This window comes from Palaemon carinicauda, chromosome 19 (genome assembly GCF_036898095.1).
Source record: "Palaemon carinicauda isolate YSFRI2023 chromosome 19, ASM3689809v2, whole genome shotgun sequence".
NCBI lineage: Eukaryota > Metazoa > Arthropoda > Malacostraca > Decapoda > Palaemonidae > Palaemon > Palaemon carinicauda.
The window spans coordinates 110,816,870-110,843,473 of NC_090743.1; the positions used below are offsets into that span (position 1 = coordinate 110,816,870).

Below are 26,604 nucleotides of genomic sequence, written 5' to 3' on the forward strand. Positions count from 1 at the left end.
TAATCAACCAACCTTACAAATTACAGGTTACCTATGGGCCCACCAAGGGAAAGCCCCGTGCCAACAAGAAGTGTTGGCTTAATACAAACCGACTGAACCACATCACTTTTTACTTTTGGCTGGTAAAGAGAGGACGTCTCCTCTCTCTCCCTTCAATTCTTAGCCATTTACCACTATTGCTTTACACTCATCTTTTTCTTTACAGATATGACTTAGGCTTCTACACGACGCTCCATTACAGGATACAGTGAACCCTCGTTTATCGGGGTAGATAGGTTCCAGACCCGGCCGTGATAGGTGAAAATCCGCAAATTAGTGACACCATATTTACCTATTTATTTAACATGTATATTCAGACTTTTAAAACCTTCCGTTGTACGTAGTACTGTTAACAAACTACCCTTTAATGTACAGAACACTTAATGCATGTACTACAGTCCATCCATCCATATACCAAGGCACTTCCCCCAATTTTGGGGGGTAGCCGACACCAACAATGAAACTAAACAAAAAGGGGACCTCTACTCTCTATGTTCCTTCAGCCTAATCAGGGACTCAACCGAGTTCAGCTGGTACTGCTAGGGTGCCACAGCCCAACCTCCCACATTTCCACCACAGATGAAGCTTCATAATGCTGACTCCCCTACTGCTGCTACCTCCGCGGTCATCTAAGGCACCGGAGGAAGCAGCAGGGCCTACTGGAACTGCGTCACAATCGCTCGCCATTCATTCCTATTTCTAGCACGCTCTCTTGCCTCTCTCACATCTATCCTCCTATCAACCAGAGCTTTCTTCACACCATCCATCCACCCAAACCTTGGCCTTCCTCTTGTACTTCTCCCATCAACTCTTGCATTCATCAACTTCTTTAGCAGACAACCATTTTCCATTCTCTCAACATGGCCAAACCACCTCAACACATTCATATCCACTCTAGCCGCTAACTCATTTCTTACACCCGTTCTCTCCCTCACCACTTCGTTCCTAACCCTATCTACTCGAGATACACCAGCCATACTCCTTAGACACTTCATCTCAAACACATTCAATTTCTGTCTCTCCATCACTTTCATTCCCCACGACTCCGATCCATACATCACAGTTGGTACAATCACTTTCTCATATAGAACTCTCTTTACATTCATGCCCAACCCTCTATTTTTTACTACTCCCTTAACTGCCCCCAACACTTTGCAACCTTCATTCACTCTCTGACGTACATCTGCTTCCACTCCACCATTTGCTGCAACAATAGACCCCAAGTACTTAAACTGATCCACCTCCTCAAGTAACTCTCCATTCAACATGACATTCAACCTTGCACCACCTTCCCTTCTCGTACATCTCATAACCTTACTCTTACCCACATTAACTCTCAACTTCCTTTTCTCACACACCCTTCCAAATTCTGTCACTAGTCGGTCAAGCTTCTCTTCTGTGTCTGCTACCAGTACAGTATCATCCGCAAACAACAACTGATTTACCTCCCATTCATGGTCATTCTCGCCTACCAGTTTTAATCCTCGTCCAAGCACTCGAGCATTCACCTCTCTCACCACTCCATCAACATACAAGTTAAACAACCACGGCGACATCACACATCCCTGTCTCAGCCCCACTCTCACCGGAAACCAATCACTCACTTCATTTCCTATTCTAACACATGCTTTACTACCTTTGTATAAACTTTTCACTGCTTGCAACAACCTTCCACCAACTCCATATAACCTCATCACATTCCACATTGCTTCCCTATCAACTCTATCATATGCTTTCTCCAGATCCATAAACGCAACATACACCTCCTTACCTTTTGCTAAATATTTCTTGCATATCTGCCTAACTGTAAAAATCTGATTCATACAACCCCTACCTCTTCTAAAACCACCCTGTACTTCCAAGATTGCATTCTCTGTTTTATCCTTAATCCTATTAATCAATACTCTACCATACACTTTTCCAACTACACTCAACAAACTAATACCTCTTGAATTACAACACTCATGCACATCTCCCTTACCCTTATATAGTGGTACAATACATGCACAAACCCAATCTACTGGTACCATTGACAACACAAAACACATATTAAACAATCTCACCAACCATTCAAGTACAGTCACACCCCCTTCCTTCAACATCTCAGCTTTCACACCGTCCATACCAGATGCTTTTCCTACTCTCGTTTCATCTAGTGCTCTCCTCACTTCATCTATTGTTATCTCTCTCTCATTCTCATCTCCCATCACTGGCACCTCAACACCTGGAACAGCAATTATATCTACCTCCCTATTATCCTCAACATTCAGCAAACTTTCAAAATATTCCGCCCACTTTTTCCTTGCCTCCTCTCCTCTTAACAACCTTCCATTTCCATCTTTCACTGTCTCTTCAATTCTTGCGCCAGCCTTCCTTACTCTCTTCACTTCTTTCCAAAACTTCTTCTTATTCTCTTCATATGATTGACCCAATCCCTGACCCCACCTCAGGTCAGCTGCCCTCTTTGCCTCACGTACCTTGCGCTTTACTTCCACCTTTTTCTCTCTATATTTTTCATACTTCTCTATACTATTACTCTGCAGCCATTCTTCAAAAGCCCTCTTTTTCTCTTCCACTTTCACCTTCACTCCTTCATTCCACCATTCACTGCCCTTCCTCATGCTGCCTCCAACAACCTTCTTGCCACATACATCACTTGCAATCCCAACAAAATTTTCTTTTACTAACTTCCACTCCTCCTCTAAATTACCAGTTTCTCTTACTCTCACCTCATCATATGCCATTTTCAACCTTTCCTGATATTTACTTTTTACCCCCGGTTTTATTAGCTCTTCAATCCTTACTACCTCCCTTTTACATCCACCTACTCTATTCCCCCACTCTTTTGCTACAACTAATTTTCCTTCCACCAAAAAATGATCAGACATACCGTTAGCCATACCCCTAAACACGTGCACGTCTTTCAATCTTCCAAACATTCTTTTAGTTACCAACACATAATCCATTAATGCCCTTTCTACTACTCTTCCATTTGCCACTCTTACCCATGTACAGTATACTTATTTTTATCTTTCTTTTTAAAGAAGCTAGCACTTATTACCATCTCTTGTTCAACACACATGTCTACCAGTCTCTCACCACTCTCATTTTCACCTGGTACGCCATACTTACCAATGACACCTTCTACCTCTCCAGCGCCCACTCTAGCATTTAAGTCACCCATAACAACTACATAATTCCTTCTACCCAGTCCTTCTACACACCTAGTTAAATCATTCCAGAACTCATTCCGCTCTTCTTCACTTTTCTCACTACCTGGCCCATACGCACTGACAAACGCCCAACATTCCCTACCCAACCTAACCCTTACCCACATTAACCTAGATGATATCTCCTTCCATTCCACTACTTTACCTGTCATCCATTCACTCAGCAATAACGCCACACCCTCTCTCGCTCTTCCCCTTTCAATCCCAGACACTCTACCAGACATTTCACCAAACATCACTTCACCCTTTCCTTTCATCTTTGTCTCACACAAGGCCAATACATCCATCCTTCTACTTCTAAACATACTTCCAATCTCACATCTTTTACTCTCTATCGTACTACTGTACATCCACGCACATTTAAACACCCCAAAACTAGAGTGCGGGGAGCAGTCACTCTCCCCCCAGCTCCATCTCCTTGTCGATGTCTCGCAGGAATTTTTTACAGGAGAGGGGGTTCCCAGCCCCCTCGTCCCGTCCCTTTTAGTCGCCTCTTACGACACGCAGGGATAACGTTGGCGCTATTCTAATTTTTATATGCCACCCGCGGCCATAAACTAAAACAGGCACAAATATTAAAGGCGATTTTATATCATGCGTTTCCTAAACACGCCAAAAAGCACGATAAAAAATGGCAACCAATGTTTTGTTTACGTTTCTCTGATCATAATGAAGAAACAAACGCATTTAGTGTACTGTACACATCTGTGTATAGGTTAGTTTTTGCATCGATTATATTGATTATACAGTATGTTGATTTTGTTATTACCAATGTTTTACTTAATTTTTCTTAGGACTTCCAAATGAAATGTTTTTCTTTAGGACGCCGCCTGAAACGACGGCGTCTTAAAGTACGCTCAGTAAACAAAGAAGGCATTTAACGCGCATGATGAAAGTGATAAATAATGATATTTACAGTAAAAGCTTTTAGAAAATATGTTATTACAAATATTATTTATCGTATCTATATAAAATCATCTCGTACGCTTATTCGAGATGTGATTTTTGCAACAAAGAATATTATTGGATGCAGTACTACGTACGTATACATACAAAAGATTCATGGAAAAGATGCACATCCATTACATTTGTAGTACAGTAGTAGCCATCAGCAGCCTTACACCATTCTAATATGGTATGACTGCATCTGATTTGCGTTTCATGTTCGATTTAATTTTACTACGTACTGTATACAGTACTGAATTATCGTATGATCACATTCTCTTTTCGTGTTTTATTTCTTTCTGTGCTGAATTATATGTCATATGTAATGCAATGAACAATCAGTAAGAGCAGATATTACTAATTACAGTATTAATGGAATTACAGGTGACGAAATATCGTATTTGGGGTCTTCAGATATCGCGGTATTTTCGAAATTTCCGGAAAATCCGCGATATGTATATATATATGGGTTATGAAAAAAACCCGCGAAGTGGTGAATCCGCGATGGTCGAACCGCGAAGTAGCGAGGGCTCACTGTAATGTGGCAATTTCAGATGTCGATGTTTTTTCTGCGAGTTATTGTAGGATTCCTCTGTGCTGACGTCTCCTCCGGATGGTTTCCTTTCCCGTTCGCGGTTGGAGTTATTCTTCCCCCTTGGAGGGGGAGGGGGACTTTAATCCTCTATTTTTTTTCCTCAGCCCTTCATGACGATATCGGGGTGAAGTCAGTGACTGTGGCTGCAGCTGACATCTTAGCTGTCCACGAGGTCTACTTTAGATGTTAGGATGCCAGATAACTCATAATCAATCAAACAAAGAATCCCGTTCGCCCTTCCTTCGACTTCTAGTGACGACGAGTCTTCTCGCCTGTTGCCGATCTTGTCGTGTCCCAACATTCTGCAATATTCTCTCTCTCCCTACAGGCAATGTTTCATCACATATGCAGCTTTCGCCTATTGAGGATTGCGGGATCAAGGACGATCGTCAACTAACGGTTTGTTCGACAATCGACGGATCTTCCTTCTCCTTAATGATCGCAGAGGCGAGTCTCATCAGCTCGTCTTCCTATTTGTTCAGGATGTCGTGAGTGAGAATCCAATGACGAGTTCAGAATTTACTCTGCTTCGATCGCATGGGCGCGATTCATCACCTTGTCTTCCTGGTTGGTGAGGTTGTCGTTCACGACAACCAGAAGTTAGACACCCATCAGGACGTCTTTTGTGACGACTATTGATTGCCACAAAGATTGCTGCGATTGCGAGATCGCTGCGATCGGAAATCGTGATCTCGACGTTCATCTTGAAGAAAAATACCTTTTCGGTTTCTCCTTCGGGGGATTACTCCGACAGGATTCCCGTAGCCTGTAGGGAAGTCCTTTTGGGACAACTCAGAATTAAGCTTAGGGCTTTTTTCTTTAGCAGCACCTTATGTTAACCTTCCTTTGAGATAGAACTCGTGGGAAGGAAACAGATTGCTGCTTGGATGTTCGTCTTCAAGTGTAAGAATTCCCCTTCTGAAGAGAGTCTTCACAAAACTTTTGTGCATGCGTGCACTCACGCTCAAGATCGTGAGTTATACACTCGCGGTCATGAGCTTACGATGCTCGTGGTTTCGATCACGAGCGTTTCATGGTCATAATCACATGTAATAGTTAACCGAACGCTCATGATCGGGAGTTACTCACTCATGATTGCGAGCGATATAGTGACCCTGATTGCAACATTACTCTTTCCTCAACCTTTGAGAAGGCACGATCGCGCTCATGCTGACGAGCGAGACACTCACGAGCGTGACATTTGCGATTTCTCACACTCACGAGCATGACGCTTGCGATTGCTCACGCTGATGTGCGTGATGCTCATTATTACCTTCACGAGCGGAACGCTCACGATCGTGCTCACTCTGACGAGCTTGACTCTTGCTATCACTCACGCTGACGAGCGTGACACTCACGATCGCTAGCGGGACACTTGCGATAGCTCATGCCAACAAGCGTGATGCTCATGATCACGTTCACAAGCGGAACACTCACGATTGTGCTCACGCTGACGAGTGTAATGCTCACAATTGTGCTCACGTTCATGAGCAGGACGCTCACGATCGTGTTAACGCTCTCTAGCGAGACACTCACGTTCACACTCACGTTCACACTCACGCTTCTGATTGTGAGTTACATTCTCGGTCGTGAGCGACGCTTGGGACTACGTTTGCGTCTCTGGTCGCTTTATCTTTGAGGACACTTGCGATCACTAGCGAAACCCGCGCTTACTCTCATGAGCACACTCATGCTCACGAGAGTGAGTTTCACGGTCGCGAGCAAGACCTTCGTGACCATGATTTTGACATAACTGTCTACGTCTCTGGAGAATGTTCAAGTGATTGTGAGCGAGATGCTCGCGGTCAAGTTCATGAGCGTAATTGGCACACTCACGTTCACAAGTGCGTCGTTCGTGACCATGATTGTGAAGCCAGTCTCTTCAACTTCTGAAAAGGCTCTCGGGATCGCGAGCATGATGCTCCCGATCACTCATGAGCGTGAGTTACACTCATAGACGCGAGCGAGGACACTCACGGTCACGAGCTGAATGCTCATGATCGCTGCCGGGACACTCGGGATTGAGCTCATGCTCACGTCTCACAATCATGAACTACATACTCAAGCATGACGCTCGTGATCACGTCAAGAGATGTTCACGACTGCGCTCACACTGATGGTCGTGAGTTGCACACTCATGAGCGAGACGCTTTTGACCGCGACCCGATCACAAAGTTCTCGATCATGAGATACACTTTCACGGTCATGAGCAAGACTCTTGTGATCAGGATCGTGAGCATCTTGTGGTAAGATCACGAACTACAAGTTGGGCACTCCCGATCACGAGTTACAAGCTTATATACCAGGCTAGACACTTGATCAGGAGCTAATATATCGAGAGTCTTAAGCTCACAATCATGAACTAGATGCTCACGCTCACGAGTGAATCGCTCGTACTTGGCATAAGCATACAGTACGTTCGGGCTAAACGCTCTCGAGAGAGTCTCATACAGGGCACTCGTGCTCTTATGCGAGACGCTCAAGCTCTCGTATAAGATGCTCATGCTCTTGTGCGAGATACTCGCACTCATAAACAAGAAGCTCTCATGCGAGGTGCTCATGCTCGTAGCAAGACACTCTCAAGCAAGACGTTCATGCTCTTGTGCAAGGCACCCACGTGGGAGACGTGCACAATTGCGAACGGGACTCTTACGAGCTCATACTAGGCGTTCCAACACCTAGAACTAGGCTATCATGATCATGAGCATGGTCTTGAGCGAAACTATCCTGAACAATTCCGTAGACCCCGATTTGTCAGCTACCAATCTCCATTTTTTCAATGGATAGACTATCATGGTTGTTTCTCAATAGCACCGTTCAGTGTTCATGTCCAACCTAGTCATTTGTTGTCCTACACGACGGTAGCACTTTGTTTTCGTCTGCTGGTCAATGTTCTGCCTGACGTTCACTAGCCAGAATCGTGTTGTCACTATAAGCTTGCTACATTCTAGGCTTCTAGTTTGCCAGCAACTTCCTGGGAAGGAGCTTCTCAAGAGAGCACTCTCCTAGACAGCATAGATAGTGTCTCATCATTTTTGGGCCTACAGTACACTACTTAGTTAGACCCCACAGAGTTGATGGAATTACAGTTTTTCCGTTCTGGGAACCTAAGAACACTCTTCATCAGGCGAGGGGGATACCTCCTCCATCTTTAGCCTTTTGTTTGTGTATCACAATCATGACTTCTTGGGTTCCCAAGACTCTCGAAATCAGAGGGATCCACTTCAAGGTGGCCAGGTTTATACATTTAATCAGGCACACTTACGGGAGTTCATCTCCCTTAAACGTACGTGTTTTTCATTTGACACTACGTTCATACTACAGGAAGGTTTGCGAACAAATTGCTTCAGGAACCAGGGTATCATGGGTAGATACCATACTTTTAAAAGGATATGTTATTAAAAGACAAGAATATCTATCCCCAAAGTGTGAGCAGTGAGACGAGATTCAATCACCGTATTGTTTGGTCAAACCTGTCATCACTTCACTGTCGTCAGCATTTTGAAAGTAAACTGAGCCTCGACAAGAGCGCTTGCCGCGATAAGGCGACTGTCCTGTTTTGACCAAGATGTCATCATCTTAATCAGTAGAGTCAGCATATTTTGAGAAACCAAGGCTGAGAGATATCCTCGTTTATGAAATGTGTCATCACAAAAGGACACGTGTTGCCCTTTTAATATGACTTAAAACGTGGTCCAGATTGCATCAGAAATTTCTTCTAGAAACTTCCATGGCATGATTGAAGTGGTCATTTTTGAGGAGAGGCCAATCGTGACGCAGAATTGTAAAAAAAAACGCCTTCTATGGAAATGACCACTGGCCACTGTAATTAACTCTGCCCATAGATGGGTATATAAACTTCAAGAAGAGATTGTCCAGGAGAGATAAGACACGACATAAGACGAGAGGAACTATGTCCGAAGCAGATGAGAACCAAGTCTTGACAAGATAAGAAGCAGAGACAACCAGAAGTCTGATAGAGCAAGTTTTATACCTTCCCTTCAGACGACAAACACCTATCTCCAAAACCCTGATATGGCTGAGAAGAGACCAGCCCTCCCTGCTTGTGATGAGAAGTAGCCAACACTGCCAGCAGCCTGCCTTAGTTCAACACTATCATCGAATTCTTGAAGAAGACATCTGATGTCCCAGCTTGATGCCACCCTTTCTGTGACCTCTTCAAATTCTGTCATCGTGCCAGTTTCATCTGAACCTCAGCCGCCCTTCTGCAACATTCTCAGGCCTGAAGTCTCGGTACCAGTATTATCTCAGTAGCTGCAGAAAACTATTCCTTAAGTATTTCTACCTTACTGACTGTTCCCCCTTTCTATTGATGTTTTGATTGATTTGATTTGTCAGTTAAAGTAACCGGATTAGTAGCATGAATTTTCTTTATAAGCTTGTGAATAACTGTGTTGTGGTTTTTCGTGATTTTCTTTTTATATTCATTTCTGGGGCGGCCTGTGACGGCCGGTGAGAAAGGTCCTTCCTTATACCTTTCCTAATATAAATCTTCCAAATATACTAGAGAAAGATAAAAGCATGGAATGCAGAGGTTACAACCCTCGCGCGAACACCTTGTAGGTGTCGTGTATTAAACAAAGGCGTGTGTAAACCACTATTCACAGGTTGTCTTCCATTTAGATAATCCCTTCATCAATGGGGAGGGCCGTGACAGGCCCTAGATAACATGGTTGAACTCCCCAACGACACCTACCACGCACGCCCTCTAGGATATCCTTCTTTAATTGGACTTGCAGCAAGCATAGTTTTTTTTGGGCACAGTGTTTTTTCGAAGAATTTCTCGTTATTTCAACATGACTGACGTTGTTACTTCACCCTTACCAATGTTAAGTACCATAGTTTGTTTTGGCAGCTTTTGGCAGTACCGGGCATTTGTTCTATTTCCATTATGGTGGTTTTTAGTTTTGGAAGCGATTGTCCTGCCGAGGTATCGGCAGCCATTTTGGGTATGTTCGCTTCGGTAAATTTTCTAGTTATTTTTGCCCATCTGGTACTCTGTCAGATAGGTTATATCACTTACGTTTTATGGCCTTTTATGTTATCATTAATTATTATTAATTTTTACTATGGTATTTATTTGCTTGCAAGTCCAATTTGGACCTACGAAGAATAGCGATTTAAGATAGCGTTTTAAAGCATAGTAACGATTTAAAGCTTAGCGATTTAGTCTGTTAATTTGTACCCTCCTGGAGGGTTCGTTTTAGACTATATCCTTGTTTTTTTTTGTTACGTTGTCGTTATTCTTCGTTATTACTATTACTAAGAAAAGCAATCAATTTTATTAATTTTCTTATTTATTGTGTGATGTTAATTTTTAATATGTAACCTTGAGAGCGAAAGCATAGAGTGCTCGTTTCCTGTTCTACAGGTATGAGTTATCCTTTCTCTCGTTTTCTTTGAGTAAGAGAGGTGAATTTCCCGTTCTCCGTTTTTATACGATCACGGGTTATTCAGGCCTCCTCTCAGTATCAGAATTGATGATAGTACGTTTAATATTATAAACGATTTATTGATGTGGTTACTGTTAATATAGCTAACACTATTATTAGGTACGTTAGTGTATGAGTCATTAATTGGGGTCGTTTTATACCGACACCCTTAGATCCGCCTTGAGTTATGCTTAGCTCCGCCTTGAGTTATGCTCCGCTATAATGGATACTCATTGGGTGAGAACTAGTTATCGTTCCGGAGCAGATTTTTGGAGTGCAACGGTGAAATCCGGCACTCGGACTCCGGCTGAAGCATTTTACACACGAACCTTTGTCATGTTTGATCACAATTACACCGTTAAGGCCCCCGTTTTCATCGTATCTCCGGCTTCACTGGAGATAACTCATTCATTGAGGATAATGTTATCGTACCGGAGACGGTCACGATATCACGATGACGGACCTTTGCTACCGGACCTCCGGTAAAAACAGAGATCAAGCAGGAGTCCAGAACCGGAGTTAACAGTGTGATATCGATGAAGTTTAGAGATTCATGCTATGTGGTTACTGGTTTCTATTATAATTTCTTATTTTATTAAGGTGTTAGCTACTACCATACTCACACATTAATTAAGATTTAAGTGTTTCTGATTCATAAGTCAATGACAAGAATCTCAAGGAACATCCAGACTTATGTCTTCTTTCTTTTTACAGAAAGTCCGCTGCACTGCCAGGGGCTGCTCCGCTGCCTTTACTGATCCCATGGGCCATGATCCATGCCGGGCCCATGCCCATTGCGCCATATCCTTCTCTCGGGAACCGGGACAAGCCCCCTATACGATATGGTTTCCGGAGGCATGCATGCTCTGCTATGAGCTGTCAGCCCTACTCCTGAGCGAGGAGGTAAGTTGGTTCTAGTGTCCCTGTTAATATTCTTTGCGAAGAATTAATTGATCTTTGTATATTGACTTCAGTTTTGACTTCATCATTAATTCCCTCTCTCCTCTTTCAGGCTGATGATGAATCTCTCAGGGAGGCGAGAGCTACTCTCCGACCTTGGGTGTCAGGGTTTGGGAGGAATGCGCCTGCTGGCGCACCCTATCTCCTTGATGGAGACATGGCTTCTCGCCTATTCCCAGGCTCTACTACTGCAGCAGTTCCACCGGAGACAGCGGCCCCGTTAATTGAAGTGATTAGAGAAACCATTCTAACTGAGGAAGAGGTTTTAGTGACGGAGGCCGAGCCCTACCTAGGTCTGGACGAGGAACCCATGGATGAGCAGGTAGGTGGTGTTGAGTTGGTGGACCCCCTTTCACCCCACACTCCTTCCTCTACTACTTCCTTTCACGGCTTTGATAAACCTACGGCTTCTCCTCTAGGTCCCTCCATTCCTGTACGACCCAAGGTGAAGCCACTACGTACCTTTAAGCCTTCAGCTTTGCCATTATCAGTGTCACCGGTTCCGGGACCCTCAAAGGATCCTGATGTTCATATTGCTATACCTAAAACCGTGACTCCTAAGAAGTCAAAGTCTACTAAGTCCAGGGCTTCGTTAGAGGATCAAGCTCGGGAGCCCCCTTTATCCGCCGCCATGGTCAGGGATATTGTGAAAGAACAAATACAACAATATCTTCAACAGTCTAGGGCAGACCGAGGAGCTATGACGGAGCTCAAAGATATGGTGGCAAGTCTCATCCGTTCCGGAACTCAGATGCCCCCTCCTTCAGCCCCGGACGCATCGAAGTTACCTCCCTTCGAGAAAAACAACCCTTGGAGGTTTGCCTTACATGCTCCATATATTGATGGTGCCATAACTCTAGAGGGCATAGGCACCCGTCCTCTAGAGGACTTAGAATTTTACCCTCCGGGACTAGAATTCCCATTCAACGGCTTCGTCCGATTGAAAGAACATGCCTTGGTTAGGTTAGACAAGGTACCGAAGGAAACGGTAATATTCCCTAAAGAGCAGGCCCAATCTTTCTGGGCCAGGACGTTGTCAGACTGGGGTTGCACTAATTCCAAGCTCACCCCACACAAAGGAGCCTACACCATATTTACAGCTTCTCCAGGTATTACCTTGCCTATTACAGATAAAGTGGCAGCTCTTACTTTTCAGGCTATCAAAGAAGGTTCTGCCATGCCAGCTCTTAAAGAGACCGATCCCACCTCCATGCTCATTCCGAGTACCGTTACTATCTGGGATGATGCCCCCGCTACTTTCACAGTAGGGAAGTTAGACCCAGACTGTGCCTCTAATCTGTTCTCCGAGAAGCTTCCTAAATTACCAGATATTCTTCTCAAGACTGAGTTTGAGGCACGGAATAGGTTGGCTAGGTCTCTCCACTCCATTACCTCCGTGGAGTCCCTAACCTCACTTTACCCGACCGAGACCATGTTCCGGGTATTCACAAAGAACCTGTCTCTGTCCTTCCAAATCGACTTACACGAGTTTTGTTCGGCTCGGGTTAGTTGCAGGAAGCACGTTCTTTCTGAGGCCACGATCAGGCATGAACCGAATTGGCTGATAGCTTCCCCCTGCTGGGGTAAGAACCTTTTTCCTCAGGAGGAGGTGAACAAGGTACTACAAGACGCTGCGAGAGCAAATCAAAATTTGCAAGTGAGGTGGGGCCTCACTGCCAAAAAGAGGGTTGAAGGTCAAAAACAAAACTTCTTCAGGAAGAAACAGAGGTTTGCCCCTTACAAGACGAGCCGAGGTCACTACCAACAATCGTCGATTGCCCACTCGTCTTCACAGTCTCCCACTGCTTCGTCTCCTCTACAGCCGAAACACCCTCAACAGGTGGTCTACCTCACTGCTCCCCCAGGTACCCAACCCAACCCCGTTTGGATGCCCTCACCCGCATACAACCCTAGCTACGGACCCTCGGGTCCCTTTCGTGGACACCAGAGAGGTAGCTACAGGGCTAGAGGACAGTTCCGTCAACGAGGCGGACCTAGGACAAGGGGTTCTCGAGGAGGGAAAGAACCTAGATTCACTCCCTCGCAATGATATAGTTCCGGTAGGGGGGAGACTTTACCACTTTCGAGACCGTTGGACCTTCAGTCCGTGGGCTCACAGCATAGTCTCCAAAGGCTTGGGGTGGAAATGGTCACAAGGTTCCCCTCCTCCACCAGTGACCTTCTTCCAGAGACCCACATCCATTTTGAGAGAGTACACCACCGAGTTACTACAGAAAAAAGCAATCAAACGGGTTCGATCGCTGAAGTTCCAAGGCCGCCTGTTCACAGTTCCGAAGAAAGGCTCGTCGGCATTGAGAGTGGTCCTGGACTTGTCAAAGCTAAATTCTTACATCCTCTGCGACAAGTTCCGGATGTTGACCATCTCTCAGGTACGTACCCTGCTTCCCCGTGGGGCCGTCACCACCTCTATCGATCTTACCGACGCCTATTATCACGTACCAATAGCTCGAAACTTCTCTCCTTACCTAGGTTTCCGTCTAGGCAGGAAAGCCTTTACATTCAAAGTCATGCCCTTCGGCCTCAACATTGCACCCAGGATATTCACGAAACTGGGAGAGACGGTGCTAGAACAACTCAGGAACCAAGGGATTCAGATCGTTGCTTATCTGGACGATTGGCTTATTTGGGCTCGGTCAGCCCTGGAGTGCAACAGAGCTACGAATAAAGTACTTCGTTTTCTCGCCAACCTGGGATTTCGGGTCAATCTTCAAAAATCCCGCCTACTTCCATCAGACCGCTTCGAATGGTTAGGCATACAGTGGGACCTTGCATGGCACAAGCTGGTTCTACCTCCCAAAAAGGTAAGAGAAATAGCTTCCAAGGTCAAGAATTTTCTAAAACACAGGCAGGTGTCCAGAAGAGCCTTAGAAAGAATCCTCGGCCTTCTTCAATTCGCCTCAGTAACAGATCGCCTATTGAAAGCCAAACTCAAAGACATCAATCGAGTTTGGAGAAAGAGAGCCACAGTACCTTTAAGAGACAAGGTCTCGAAAATCCCCTCTGTCTTGAAAATGAGATTACAGCCATGGTCCGAACCGAAGAACCTTTCCAAATCGGTTCCTCTTCAATTCCCACCCCCACAAGTGACAATTCATACAGACGCGTCTCTGAGTGGATGGGGGGGTTACTACGAACGTCAGATGTTTCAGGGCTCTTGGTCACCCGCCATGAAACACTTCCACATCAATGTTCTCGAAGCCATGGCAGTGTTCTTGACCCTGAAGAGGCTCTCTCCTCCGAGGTCGACCCACATCAGAGTAGTGTCAGACAGCACAGCCGTAGTACACTGCATCAACAGAGGAGGATCCAAGTCGCCCAACCTGAATCAGATCCTGGTCACTATCTTCACCTTGGCAGCAGAAAAGAACTGGTTCCTGTCAGCAACCCACCTGGCGGGAGTCCAGAATGTGATAGCGGACTCACTATCCAGGACGAAACCACTGGAATCAGAATGGTCTCTGGACATAATTTCATTCCGGTGGATACTCAGGCTGGTTCCGGGCCTTCAGGTAGATCTATTCGCAACTCAGATGAATCACAAACTTCCTTGTTATGTGACACCAAACATGGACCCTCAGGCTTATGCCATAGACGCATTAACCCTGGATTGGAACCATTGGAGGAAGATTTACCTATTTCCACCAGTGAATCTTCTAATGAAAGTATTGCACAAACTACGCTCCTTCCGGGGGACAGTGGCCTTAGTAGCACCTCACTGGCCAAAGAGCAGTTGGTTTCCTCTCCTCCTCAAGCTGAAACTCCGACCCTTCCGGATTCCATTCCCCAAACTAACCCAAGTAATTCAAACACAGACTGTGTCAGATTCCTCAAGGATAGCCAAAACCCTAACTTTGTGGACTTCATGAAGTTTGCAGCTCATAAAGACGCAAACATTGACCCGGAAAACGTTCTCTTCATCGAAGCGGACAAAAGGGACTCGACAATTCGTCAATATGATTCGGCTGTTAAGAAATTAGCAGGTTTCCTAAAGAATTCAGACCACACTCGTATGACTCCGAATTTAGCCATCTCGTTCTTTAGGTTCTTATTTGACAAGGGCTTGGCAGCTAGCACTATAACTACCATCAAGTCAGCTTTGAAGAAGATATTCCTGGTTGGGTTTAACATTAATCTAGCTGATTCCTATTTCTCATCTATTCCAAAAGCATGTGCTAGGCTTCGGCCGTTGGATCGGCCACAAAAAGTCTCTTGGTCTCTGAACAATGTCCTCAAACTCGCGTCGGACACTGACAACGAGTCCTGCTCTTATATCACTCTGCTTAGGAAGACGTTATTTCTATCAGCTATGGCCTCAGGTGCTAGAATCTCAGAACTAGCAGCGCTCTCACGTAACCCGGAAAACATAGATTTCCTCCCTACAGGCGAAGTACTGCTTACCCCAGACAGAGCTTTCCTAGCAAAAAATGAGGACCCGCAAAATAGGTGGTCCCCTTGGAAGATCATCTCTCTTCCCCAGGATCCTTCGCTGTGTCCAGTCACTACTCTCAGGACCTTTTTAGCTAGATCTGCCACCCGCTCGTCTGGCCCCTTATTTATCAGGGAACAAGGTGGTACTTTGACCATTCAAGGTATCAGGCAACAAATCCTCTACTTCATTAAACATGCTAACCCGGAATCATTTCCCCATGCTCATGATATACGGTCAATAGCTACCTCTATCAATTACTTCCAGAACATGGACTTTGATGACCTTAAAAAATACACGGGTTGGAAATCTCCTATGGTTTTCAAACGCTACTATCTAAAGAACTTACAGGCCCTTAAATACCCTACGGTTGCAGCGGGGAGTCTTATCTCCCCCCATTAATCTCTGATTATTTCTTTATTCCATCTCTTCTCTCCTCCCTCCTGACCACCTCTCACACCACGTCGCCACTCTCCTGGGTGGTTCGTTAGCCCTAAGTTATTTTGCCATGTTTAATTGTTATGATTTAACTGTTATTGTAATTACCATTCCTGTAAAGTTTAGATATGCTTAGACATGTAAGGTTGATTCCTTTCACGACGGGACACTCAGGTGATCCCTGGTCCTCATATTATTTTAGCATTACATCCCCTATGCCTATGGCTAGTTTATGATTTATGTTTACTTACAGTATTATTTTTCAATATTAAACTTACCCGATAATCATGTAGCTGTCAACTCCGTTGCCGACAGAATTCTATGGAGGGATACGCCAGCTATCACAATACTAGAAGGGGGTGTACTTACCAGCGCCACCTGTGGCCAGGTACTCAAGTACTTCTTGTTGACACCTCCTCAATTATTCCTCTGTCGTGCTTCCGGCAAGACGTTCTGGGATACGCTTATGATCTTCGAGTATTTTCACGGCTAATTGGTGAAGTATTCTCTCAGATTTCGGCTGTCGCTTTACTGGAAACCTTCTTATATTAGCTAGATAGCTTTTATATAGTCCTGATTAACGGTTAACGATCTTTTGCTTGATTTTGGAACCCCCTTTGGCTAACTCTTTGGATTCAAGATGTCTGACATTTCGCAAGCCCCCTCCCATAGACGATGTAGGTCTTGCAATAGGCGTATTCCGAAGGCCTCGGTAGATCCTCACACCGCTTGTTCTGACTGTAGGGACAGGCCCTGTCAGTTAGAAAATCGATGTGAGGAATGCGCCGGACTTTCGGAACTGGAATTTGTCCGTCTTTTGAAATATTCAACTAAGTTAGAGAGAGGTAGAGTTAGGAGGAGTTCTTCTCACTCTTCACTTTTTTCCTCACCTCATGATCCCCTACCTTTTCCTACCCCTGTAGTGGCTACCCCCGAACCTACTGTTTGCCCTCCGCCTGATATGTCTGTTGTTTTGCGTGCTATTCAGGCCTTAGGCGATAAAGTAGAGTCAGTGGTAAGTGATCATAAGTCTCTGATGGCCGAAGTCAAGGAACTTAAGGTCAAGAGTGCAGTGGGTGGAATTAGTGCCAGTGCTGTGACGAGTGCTAGTGTCAGTGCAGTGCCAAGTGCTAGTGTCAGTGCCAGTGTGGTGCGTGAGGATACTTCTGTGCGAGCCAGTCGTCCTCCCAGTCCGGGACCTCTTGCAAGCTCCCAAGCCCAGGGGAGAAGCAATGTCGAAGGGCATAAGGGTTCGGCAGGCCTTGTTAGGCGCACAGAAGTATCCTCGGTGGTTGCGGGCGTGTCTTCCAAAGACCGTCACTCCCACCTGCAGACGATTGAGCCCGTCTTTTTCTCGTCCGCTGATCAACTGTCAGGGAAGAAACGTTGGTCTCAGGTCTCGAGACCACTTAAACGCAGAGTCCAGTCCGCGAGTGCTCAGCCAGGTTGCAGTCATTGGCTCAGCTCTGACTCGCCGCAGTCATCTGTCGACTGCACTCCGCCCAAGAGGAGTAAGGTTCTGCCACAACAGAGCTCGACTGTTAAGGCTTTACCTCAGCCTACTGTAGTTTCTGCCGACCCCAAGTGGACTCTTCTACAGTCCATGCAAGCACAGCTTTCGGACTTGATGCGTGAGTGTCGGGCTGAGAGTGTTGCGCCTCCGCCTCCGCCTACACTCCCTCCGCCTGCGCTCGCTCCGCCTGCGCCCGCTCCGCCTGCGCTCGCTCCGCCTGATCGCAGTTCCACCTGCCAGGCGTACGATGTTGAGCCTCGTTCTGAGTTTGCTGTTCCCAGTGGTGTTCAGCCTCCGCCTTCTTTAAGGCAACCTTTACAATGGGATCAGGAGGATTATACCTCTCTTCCTCCGCCTCCACTTGCTGCTCCACCAGTGGTGCAACTCTCGGTTGAGGTACAACAACCTCTCTCGTCCATGAGTCAGTCTCCTCAGCTCTCGCTGCAGCGAGCTCAACCCTCCACAAGGCAAGCACCACTACACCTTAGCCTTGCGCCTCAGGAGCCTCAGCTTGCGAGACATTTACCTTGTTCGCAGCCTCTACCTCATCGCGCTCCGCTTACACCACAGGAACAGGAACTTGCTACTCCGCTTCCGCCAACAGCTCAGCAAGCGCAACCCTTGGGTTCAACCACTCATGCTAGGAGTCAGCCTCCTCCACCCATGCGCCTTCCTTCTGCTTCGTCTTTTATTCAGCCTTTGCAGTCTGAGCCTCAGGTTTTCCCTCAACAGTTACTTGAAGAGGAAACCACTAATATTGTTCCTACTCGTTCTGACTCTGCTGTTCAGCATTCTTGTCCGATCTCTTCGCTACACTCTGGTGATGAGGCGTCTGATGATGAGGCGGCACACCTGGATCCCTCGTCAGACGTGGATGAATCCAAGCCTTCTCCACAGTCTATTGACTTTCGTAAGGTCTTGGCTCTGCTTAGGGAGGTTTACCCAGACCACTTTGTCTCTGCTATTCCCCGCTCTCCGCCATCTGAGTTTTCGCTGGGCATACAACAAGCTAAGTCCACCTATACTAAGCTAGTCCTAGCAAGGTCCTCTAAGAGAGCGTTAAGGATCTTAGGGGAGTGGCTGCAGACTAAGCAACACCTTGGCAAAACTTCTTTCATGTTCCCTCCGACTAAGCTCACTTCGAAAGCGAGCGTTTGGTATGCCACAGGAGAAGCACCAGGCTTGGGAGTACCTGCCTCTGCCCAGGCTGACTTCTCAAGTCTGGTAGACTCGCCTCGGAGAACTGCAATGAGGCGCTCTAAGGTTTGCTGGACCTTCTCAGACCTTGATCACTTACTGAAGGGAGTATTTAGAGCATTTGAGATGTTCAACTTTCTAGACTGGTGCCTGGGGGCCCTCAGCAAGAAGACCTCTCCTGCGGACAAGGATTCTGCCATGCTTTTAATGTCCTGCATGGATAAGGCCATTAGGGATGGATCTGGTGAGCTTGCGTCGATGTTTGTATCAGGGGTTTTGAAGAAAAGGGAACAGCTGTGTACCTTCCTTTCCTCCAGCATTACACCTTGTCAAAGGTCACAACTCCTTTTTGCTCCGCTCTCGAAGTTCCTCTTCCCCGAAGAGCTGGTTAAGGACTTGTCTGCTGCCCTGATACAAAAGGACACACACGATCTTGTAGCCTCATCGGCTCGTAAGTCTAAGGTTGCTACCTCAGTCCCCAAGACTTATCGCTCCCCAGTGGCTGATACCCCTGCTACGAGGTTCATACCGCCCTTTCGTGGTAGAGCCCCCAGCCGAGGAAGCTCCCGTCCAGACTCTTACAGGAGCAAGTCTAGGAAAGGCTCCAAGACATCTAAAGGAAAAAACTGACTCTCCGCATCTCCAGACAGCAGTAGGAGCCAGACTCAAGATCTTCTGGCGAGCCTGGGAGAAGAGAGGTGCAGACGCCCAGTCTGTCAGTTGGCTGAGGGACGGTTACAGGATTCCATTCTGCCTCAAACCACCTCTGACCACATCTCCCATCAACCTCTCTCCCAACTACAAAGAAGAGGACAAGAGGCTAGCATTGCACCAGGAGGTGTCGCTACTTGTGCAGAAGAAGGCAGTGGTTATAGTCCGGGACCATCAATCCCCGGGCTTCTACAACCGTCTCTTTCTTGTGGCCAAGAAGACAGGAGGTTGGAGACCGGTGCTGGACGTCAGCGCGCTCAACGCGTATGTCACCAAGCAGACGTTCACGATGGAGACGACGAAGTCGGTCCTAGCAGCGGTCAGACAGGAGGACTGGATGGTCTCGTTGGACTTGAAAGATGCCTACTTTCACGTTCCTATTCATCCAGACTCCCAACCTTTCCTGAGATTCGTTTTTGGAAAGGTTGTCTACCAATTCCAAGCCCTGTGTTTTGGCCTAAGCACAGCTCCTATGGTGTTCACTCATCTGATGAGGAATATAGCAAAATTCCTACACTTATCGGACATCAGAGCCTCCCTCTACTTAGACGACTGGCTGTTGAGAGCCTCCACGAGTCGTCGCTGTCTGGAGAATCTCAACTGGACTTTGGACTTAATCAGACAACTGGGTCTGTTAGTCAACATAGAAAAGTCTCAGCTCATTCCCTCCCAATCCATTGTGTACCTGGGAATGGAGATTCGGAGTCAGGATTTTCGGGCTTTTCCATCGGCCCCCAGGATAAGCCAAGCCCTAGAGTGCATCATGAGCATGCTGAAGAGGAGCAGTTGCTCGGTGAGACAGTGGATGAGTCTCACAGGGACCCTTTCATCACTGGCCCTGTTCGTCGAGCTAGGGAGACTCCACCTCCGCCCTCTTCAATTCCATCTTGCAGCTCATTGGGACAAGGGTTCGACTCTCGAAGCAGTCTCTATCCCAATCACCCAAGAGATGAAGACCACTCTCCTGTGGTGGAAGAACAATCTCCTTCTCAGGGAGGGCCTATCGTTGGCTATTCAGACCCCCAATCTTCATCTCTTCTCAGATGCATCGGACTCGGGCTGGGGTGCGACCTTGAACGGACGGGAATGCTCGGGAACGTGGAACGAGGAACAGGGATTGCTCCACATCAACTGCAAGGAGCTACTAGCAGTTCATTTAGCCCTGCTGAACTTCAAGTCCCTCCTGCTAGGCAAAGTGGTGGAGGTGAACTCAGACAACACCACAGCCTTGGCTTACATCTCCAAGCAAGGAGGGACCCATTCGAGGAGCCTATTCGAGATCGCAAGGGACCTCCTCATTTGGTCAAGAGGTCTAAACCTCACTCTGGTCACGAGGTTCATTCAGGGCAATATGAACGTCTCAGCAGATCGCCTAAGCAGAAGGAATCAGGTCATTCCCACGGAATGGACCCTCCACAAGAGTGTGTGCAACAGACTTTGGACCTTGTGGGGTCAACCTACCATAGATCTGTTTGCCACCTCCATAACCAAGAGACTTCCGCTGTACTGTTCCCCTGTTCCAGACCCTGCAGCAGTTCATGTGGATGCTTTTCTACTGAACTGGTCCCATCTCGACCTTTACGCATTCCCACCGTTCAAGATAATAAACAAAGTTCTGCAGAAATTCATCTCGCACGAAGGGACACGGCTGACGCTGGTTGCTCCCCTTTGGCCTGCAAGAGAATGGTTCACAGAGGTACTTCAATGGCTAGTCGACATCCCCAGGACTCTACCTCTAAGAGTGGACCTTCTACGTCAACCTCACGTAGACAGGTTGCACCCAAACCTCCACGCTCTTCGGCTGACTGCCTTCAGACTGTCGAAAGATTCGCTAGAGCTAGAGGCTTTTCGAAGGAGGCAGCCAGTGCGATTGCCAGAGCAAGAAGGGTTTCCACTCGTAGAGTCTACCAATCTAAGTGGGAAGTCTTCCGAAGCTGGTGTAGAGCCAATTCAATATCCTCTACCAATACCTCTGTGACCCAAATAGCTGACTTCCTTCTACATCTTAGGAATGAGAGATCCCTTTCAGCCCCTACGATTAAAGGGTATAGGAGTATGTTGGCTTCAGTTCTCCGCCACAGAGGTTTGGACCTTTCTTCCAACAAGGACCTTCAAGACATTCTTAAGTCTTTTGAGACGTCTAAAGAGCGTCGTCTATCCACTCCAGGCTGGAACCTAGACGTAGTCTTAAGGTTCCTTATGTCATCTAGGTTCGAACCTCTCCAGTCAGCTTCCTTCAAGGACCTTACCCTCAAGACTCTTTTTCTCGTCTGCCTTGCAACAGCTAAGAGAGTCAGTGAGGTTCATGCCTTCAGCAAGAACATTGGTTTCACGACCGAATCTGCAACATGTTCTTTTCAGCTCGGATTCCTAGCAAAGAACGAACTTCCTTCACGTCCTTGGCCTAGATCGTTTGAAATACCTAGCCTCTCCAACATGGTAGGTAACGAACTAGAGAGAGTTCTTTGCCCTGTCAGAGCTCTCAAATATTATCTTAAGAGGTCTAAACCTATTCGAGGACAGTCAGAAGCCTTATGGTGTGCCATCAAGAAACCTTCGAGGCCCATGTCCAAGAACGGGGTTTCGTATTATATAAGGCTTCTGATTAGAGAAGCCCATTCTCACTTAAAGGAGGAAGACCTTGCATTGCTGAAGGTAAGGACCCACGAAGTAAGAGCCGTAGCTACTTCGATGGCCTTTAATAAAAACCGTTCTCTGCAGAGCATAATGGATGCAACCTATTGGAGGAGCAAGTCAGTGTTTGCATCATTTTATCTTAAAGATGTCCAGTCTCTTTACGAGAACTGCTACACCCTGGGACCATTCGTAGCAGCGAGTGCAGTAGTAGGTGAGGGCTCAGCCACTACATTCCCTTAATCCCATAACCTTTTTTAACCTTTCTCTTGAATGCTTTTATTGTTGTTTTTATGGTTGTTACGGTAGGCTAAGAAGCCTTCCGCATCCTTTTGATTTGGCGGGTGGTCTATTCATTCTTGAGAAGCGCCTGGGTTAGAGGTTTTGTAGAGGTCCTTTAGTAGGGGTTGCAACCCTATATACTTTAGCACCTTTGGGTTGATTCAGCCTCCAAGAGGAACGCTGCGCTCAGTAAGGAAGACGAACTTAAAAAAGAGGCAGAGTAACGGTTCAATTCGACTTCCTTACCAGGTACTTATTATTTCATTGTTATTTGAGATAACTGTTATATGAAATATGGGATACTTAGCTATCCTTTAATCTTGTACACTGGTTTTCACCCACCCCCCTGGGTGTGAATCAGCTACAGGTATATGATTATCGGGTAAGTTTAATATTGAAAAATGTTATTTTTATTAATAAAATAAATTTTTGAATATACTTACCCGATAATCATGATTTAATCGACCCTCCCTTCCTCCCCATAGAGAACCAGTGGACCGAGGAATAATTGAGGAGGTGTCAACAAGAAGTACTTGAGTACCTGGCCACAGGTGGCGCTGGTAAGTACACCCCCTTCTAGTATTGTGATAGCTGGCGTATCCCTCCATAGAATTCTGTCGGGCAACGGAGTTGACAGCTACATGATTATCGGGTAAGTATATTCAAAAATTTATTTTATTAATAAAAATAACATATTATTGCCTTACATGGTGTTTGTTTTCTCCTTATTATGTTATTAATTTATTGGGCTTGGAAGGGATTCTCTGGTACATTCTCACCGGCCGTCACAGGCCGCCCCAGAAAAGGGATTTTGACGAAGGAAAAATCTATTTCTGGGAAGAGGCCTGTGACGCCCGGTGAAACCCTTCCCGGTTATTTGATACGGACCCCACCCCTCTTTTTCCTTGCCAAGCCATATGTTCTTGCAGAAGGATGTCCTAGAGGGCGCGCGTGGTAGGTGTCGTTGGGGAGTTCAACCATGTTATCTAGGGCCTGTCACGGCCCTCCCCATTGATGAAGGGATTATCTAAATGGAAGACAACCTGTGAATAGTGGTTTACACACGCCTTTGTTTAATACACGACACCTACAAGGTGTTCGCGCGAGGGTTGTAACCTCTGCATTCCATGCTTTTATCTTTCTCTAGTATATTTGGAAGATTTATATTAGGAAAGGTATAAGGAAGGACCTTTCTCACCGGGCGTCACAGGCCTCTTCCCAGAAATAGATTTTTCCTTCGTCAAAATCCCTTTTCCCATATTTCAATGGTAGTTGTCGGAAACATCAATCTTACAATCGTTACAGGTAAAAGAACCTGTTACAATTTTAAGATCGTAACAATTGGTGACCTTGCCAGGATTTTCGACAACGTAACCAATTGAAACATGGAGAATATAGAAAGAAGTGGAATGAGTGAGATTACAAAAGATTTGATAGCTTCAGGTAAACTTCTTGGTCTAGATGGCAATGATCTCCTTGAATATGAAACCCTGGATAGGTGTGGCGGGTTGTATACGACCCACCGAGTTTAAAAAAAACACGTTTTTTTGCCATCATTTTTCGTCCGTATTGGTTGCGCGTGATATCGACCTGCGTCTCCTCAGTTCAGTGCATGCAGCAGTTGGGTCAGGATGCATTTCATCCCAGCTATTTTCCTTGTGCTATTTCTAAGATACCCTCTGGTCGACATTGTCCCATCAAACCCAGAATCCAGGAAGTTGTGAAATACTGTATCAAAGTTTTTATATAATTACCGAATGTGCAATAGTGTTTTGGCATGTACAGTGAACCCTCGCTACTTCGCGGTTCGACCATCGCAGATTCACCACTTCGCGGGTTTTTTCCATAACCCATATATATATACATATCGGGGATTTTCCGGAAATTCCGAAAATACCGCGATATCTGAAGACCCCAAATACGATATTTCGTTACCTGTAATTCCATTAATACTGTAATTAGTAATATCTGCTCTTACTTATTGTTCATTGCATTACATATGAAATATAATTAAGCACAGAAAGAAATAAAACACGAAAAGAGAATGTGATCATACGATAATTCAGTATTGTATACAGTAAGAAGTAAAATTAAATCGAACATGAAACGCAAATCAGATGCAGTCATACCATATTAGAATGGTGTAAGGCTGCTGTTGGCTACTACTGTACTACAAATGTAATGGATGTGCTTCTTTTCCATGAATCTTTTGTATGCATACGTACGTAGTACTGCATCCAATAATATTCTTTGTTGCAAAAATCACATTTCGAATAAGCGTACGAGAGAGAGAGAGAGAGAGAGAGAGAGAGAGAGAGAGAGAGAGAGAGAGAGACACATCCTACAACAAAAGCGTAAAATAGCGTACGTAAAGCTATTATTATTATTGTTATTATTATTGTTGTTGTTATTAAAATTATTATTGTTATTATTATTATTATTATTATTATCATTATTATTATTATTATTATTACAGTATCATTATTTATTATTATTACTACAGTATTATTATTACTGTACAGTATATTGTACACAGGGTATCTTGTACTTTGAATTGGTAACCTACGTAGCATATAAGACGGGTTGTGATTGGTTCAAGCGCTGATAGATGACGAATCAGAACTCAAGTTTTGTTATCTAGCCTGTGATTGGTGTTTTGCCCGCATCTCCAACTTCTAGCATCTAGGTTTTCACGGCCACTTTGTCTCCCGTCGTATCGCTGTGTAGACGTTGTTAAGTTTGTGAACTTTAATCTGTGCTGTGCGCGACTGTTTCAAGTTGAACTTTTTGTTGAACTTTCTGTTAAACCCTACTGTACAATGCCTCCCAAGCCTTCTGCTTCTACTAAGGCTGTAGTGAGCCTAAACACCACCGAAAGATGATGACGATTGCTGAGAAGGTGACGCTTCTCGATATGTTAAAAGACAGTAGAAGTTACGCGGCCGCAGACCTCGAAGACCTGACAAAATCGGCCAGTGAAGAAGACAGTGAAACGCAGGAAGAGATCCAAGAAAATGTCGAAGAAACGGGCTTAACATTAGAACGGCTTGCCAAGCTCTGCAAGCTTGCGAATGAGGTGAAAGAAATGTCGCAAGAGTGGGACGAGGATATGGTTCGTTCTGTACAATTCTGCACCAAGATCGATGAACACATGGCTCCCTACAGGATGCTCTTGCGAAAAAAGAAGCAGCGGCAGCAACTTCCGATCACAATGCCCTCGGAAGTAATTGAAGAAGTGTCTCAGGAAGAAGTTGAAGAGGTGTCCCAGGAAAAGACACCTCCGTCTGAAGACGTAAAATACTACTGTATTATTGGCTGCACAGTAGAAGACATCATCAGCTTCATCATCATCATTTCTACTGTGCAGCAAATTCATCGCCATCATCATTCAAGTTTTTCTTGAACTTCTTTTGTGGTGAGTACAGTAACAATCTTTATTTTTTACTTTAATATTCTAACATTTTAATATTTGTGCCTGTTTTATAGTTTAGTACTGTATGCATTAAGTTAAGGGAAGGTTTTAAAAGTCTGAAGAGTATACATGTTGTAACCTATCATATTTTTTTTGTTTAAAATTTACATTTACGTATGTAAAACAATCTCTCTCTCTCTCTCTCTCTCTCTCTCTCTCTCTCTCTCTCTCTCTCTCTCTCTCTCTCTCTCGTAAATTGTTTTCCTGCTTTGCTACGTACAGTATGTACTGTATGATTTTATATAGATACGGTAAATAATATTTGTAATAACATATATGTAAATGCTTTTACTGTAAATATCATTATTTATCACTTTCATCATGCGCGTTAAATGCCTTCTTTGTTCTGAGAGTGGTTGTTTACTGAGCGTACTTTATGACGCCGTCGTTTCAGGCGGGTTCATAAAGAAAAACATTTCATTTGGAAGTCCTAAGAAAAATTAAGTAAAACATTGGTAATAACAAAATCAATATACTGTATAATCAATATAATCGATGCAAAAACTAACCTATACATATATGTGTACACTAAATGAGTTTGTTTCTTCATTATGATCAGAGATAAACGTAAACAAAACATTGGTTGCCATTTTTTATCGTGCTTTTTAGCGTGTTTAGGAAACGCATGATATAAAATCGCCTTTAATATTTGTGCCTGTTTTAGTTTAGGGTACTGTAGTACATGCAT

At 45.2% G+C, this 26,604-nt stretch overlaps 2 protein-coding genes across 6 annotated transcripts in view; one reads left to right on the plus strand and one right to left on the minus strand.

Annotated features, from left to right (window-relative positions):
• Positions 1-26,604, minus strand: part of ArgRS-m (arginyl-tRNA synthetase, mitochondrial) — a 644,356-nt gene that overhangs the window by 255,860 nt on the left and 361,892 nt on the right. The window lies entirely within an intron of this gene.
• Positions 1-26,604, plus strand: part of LOC137658731 (TLC domain-containing protein 3A-like) — a 161,966-nt gene that overhangs the window by 97,556 nt on the left and 37,806 nt on the right. The window lies entirely within an intron of this gene.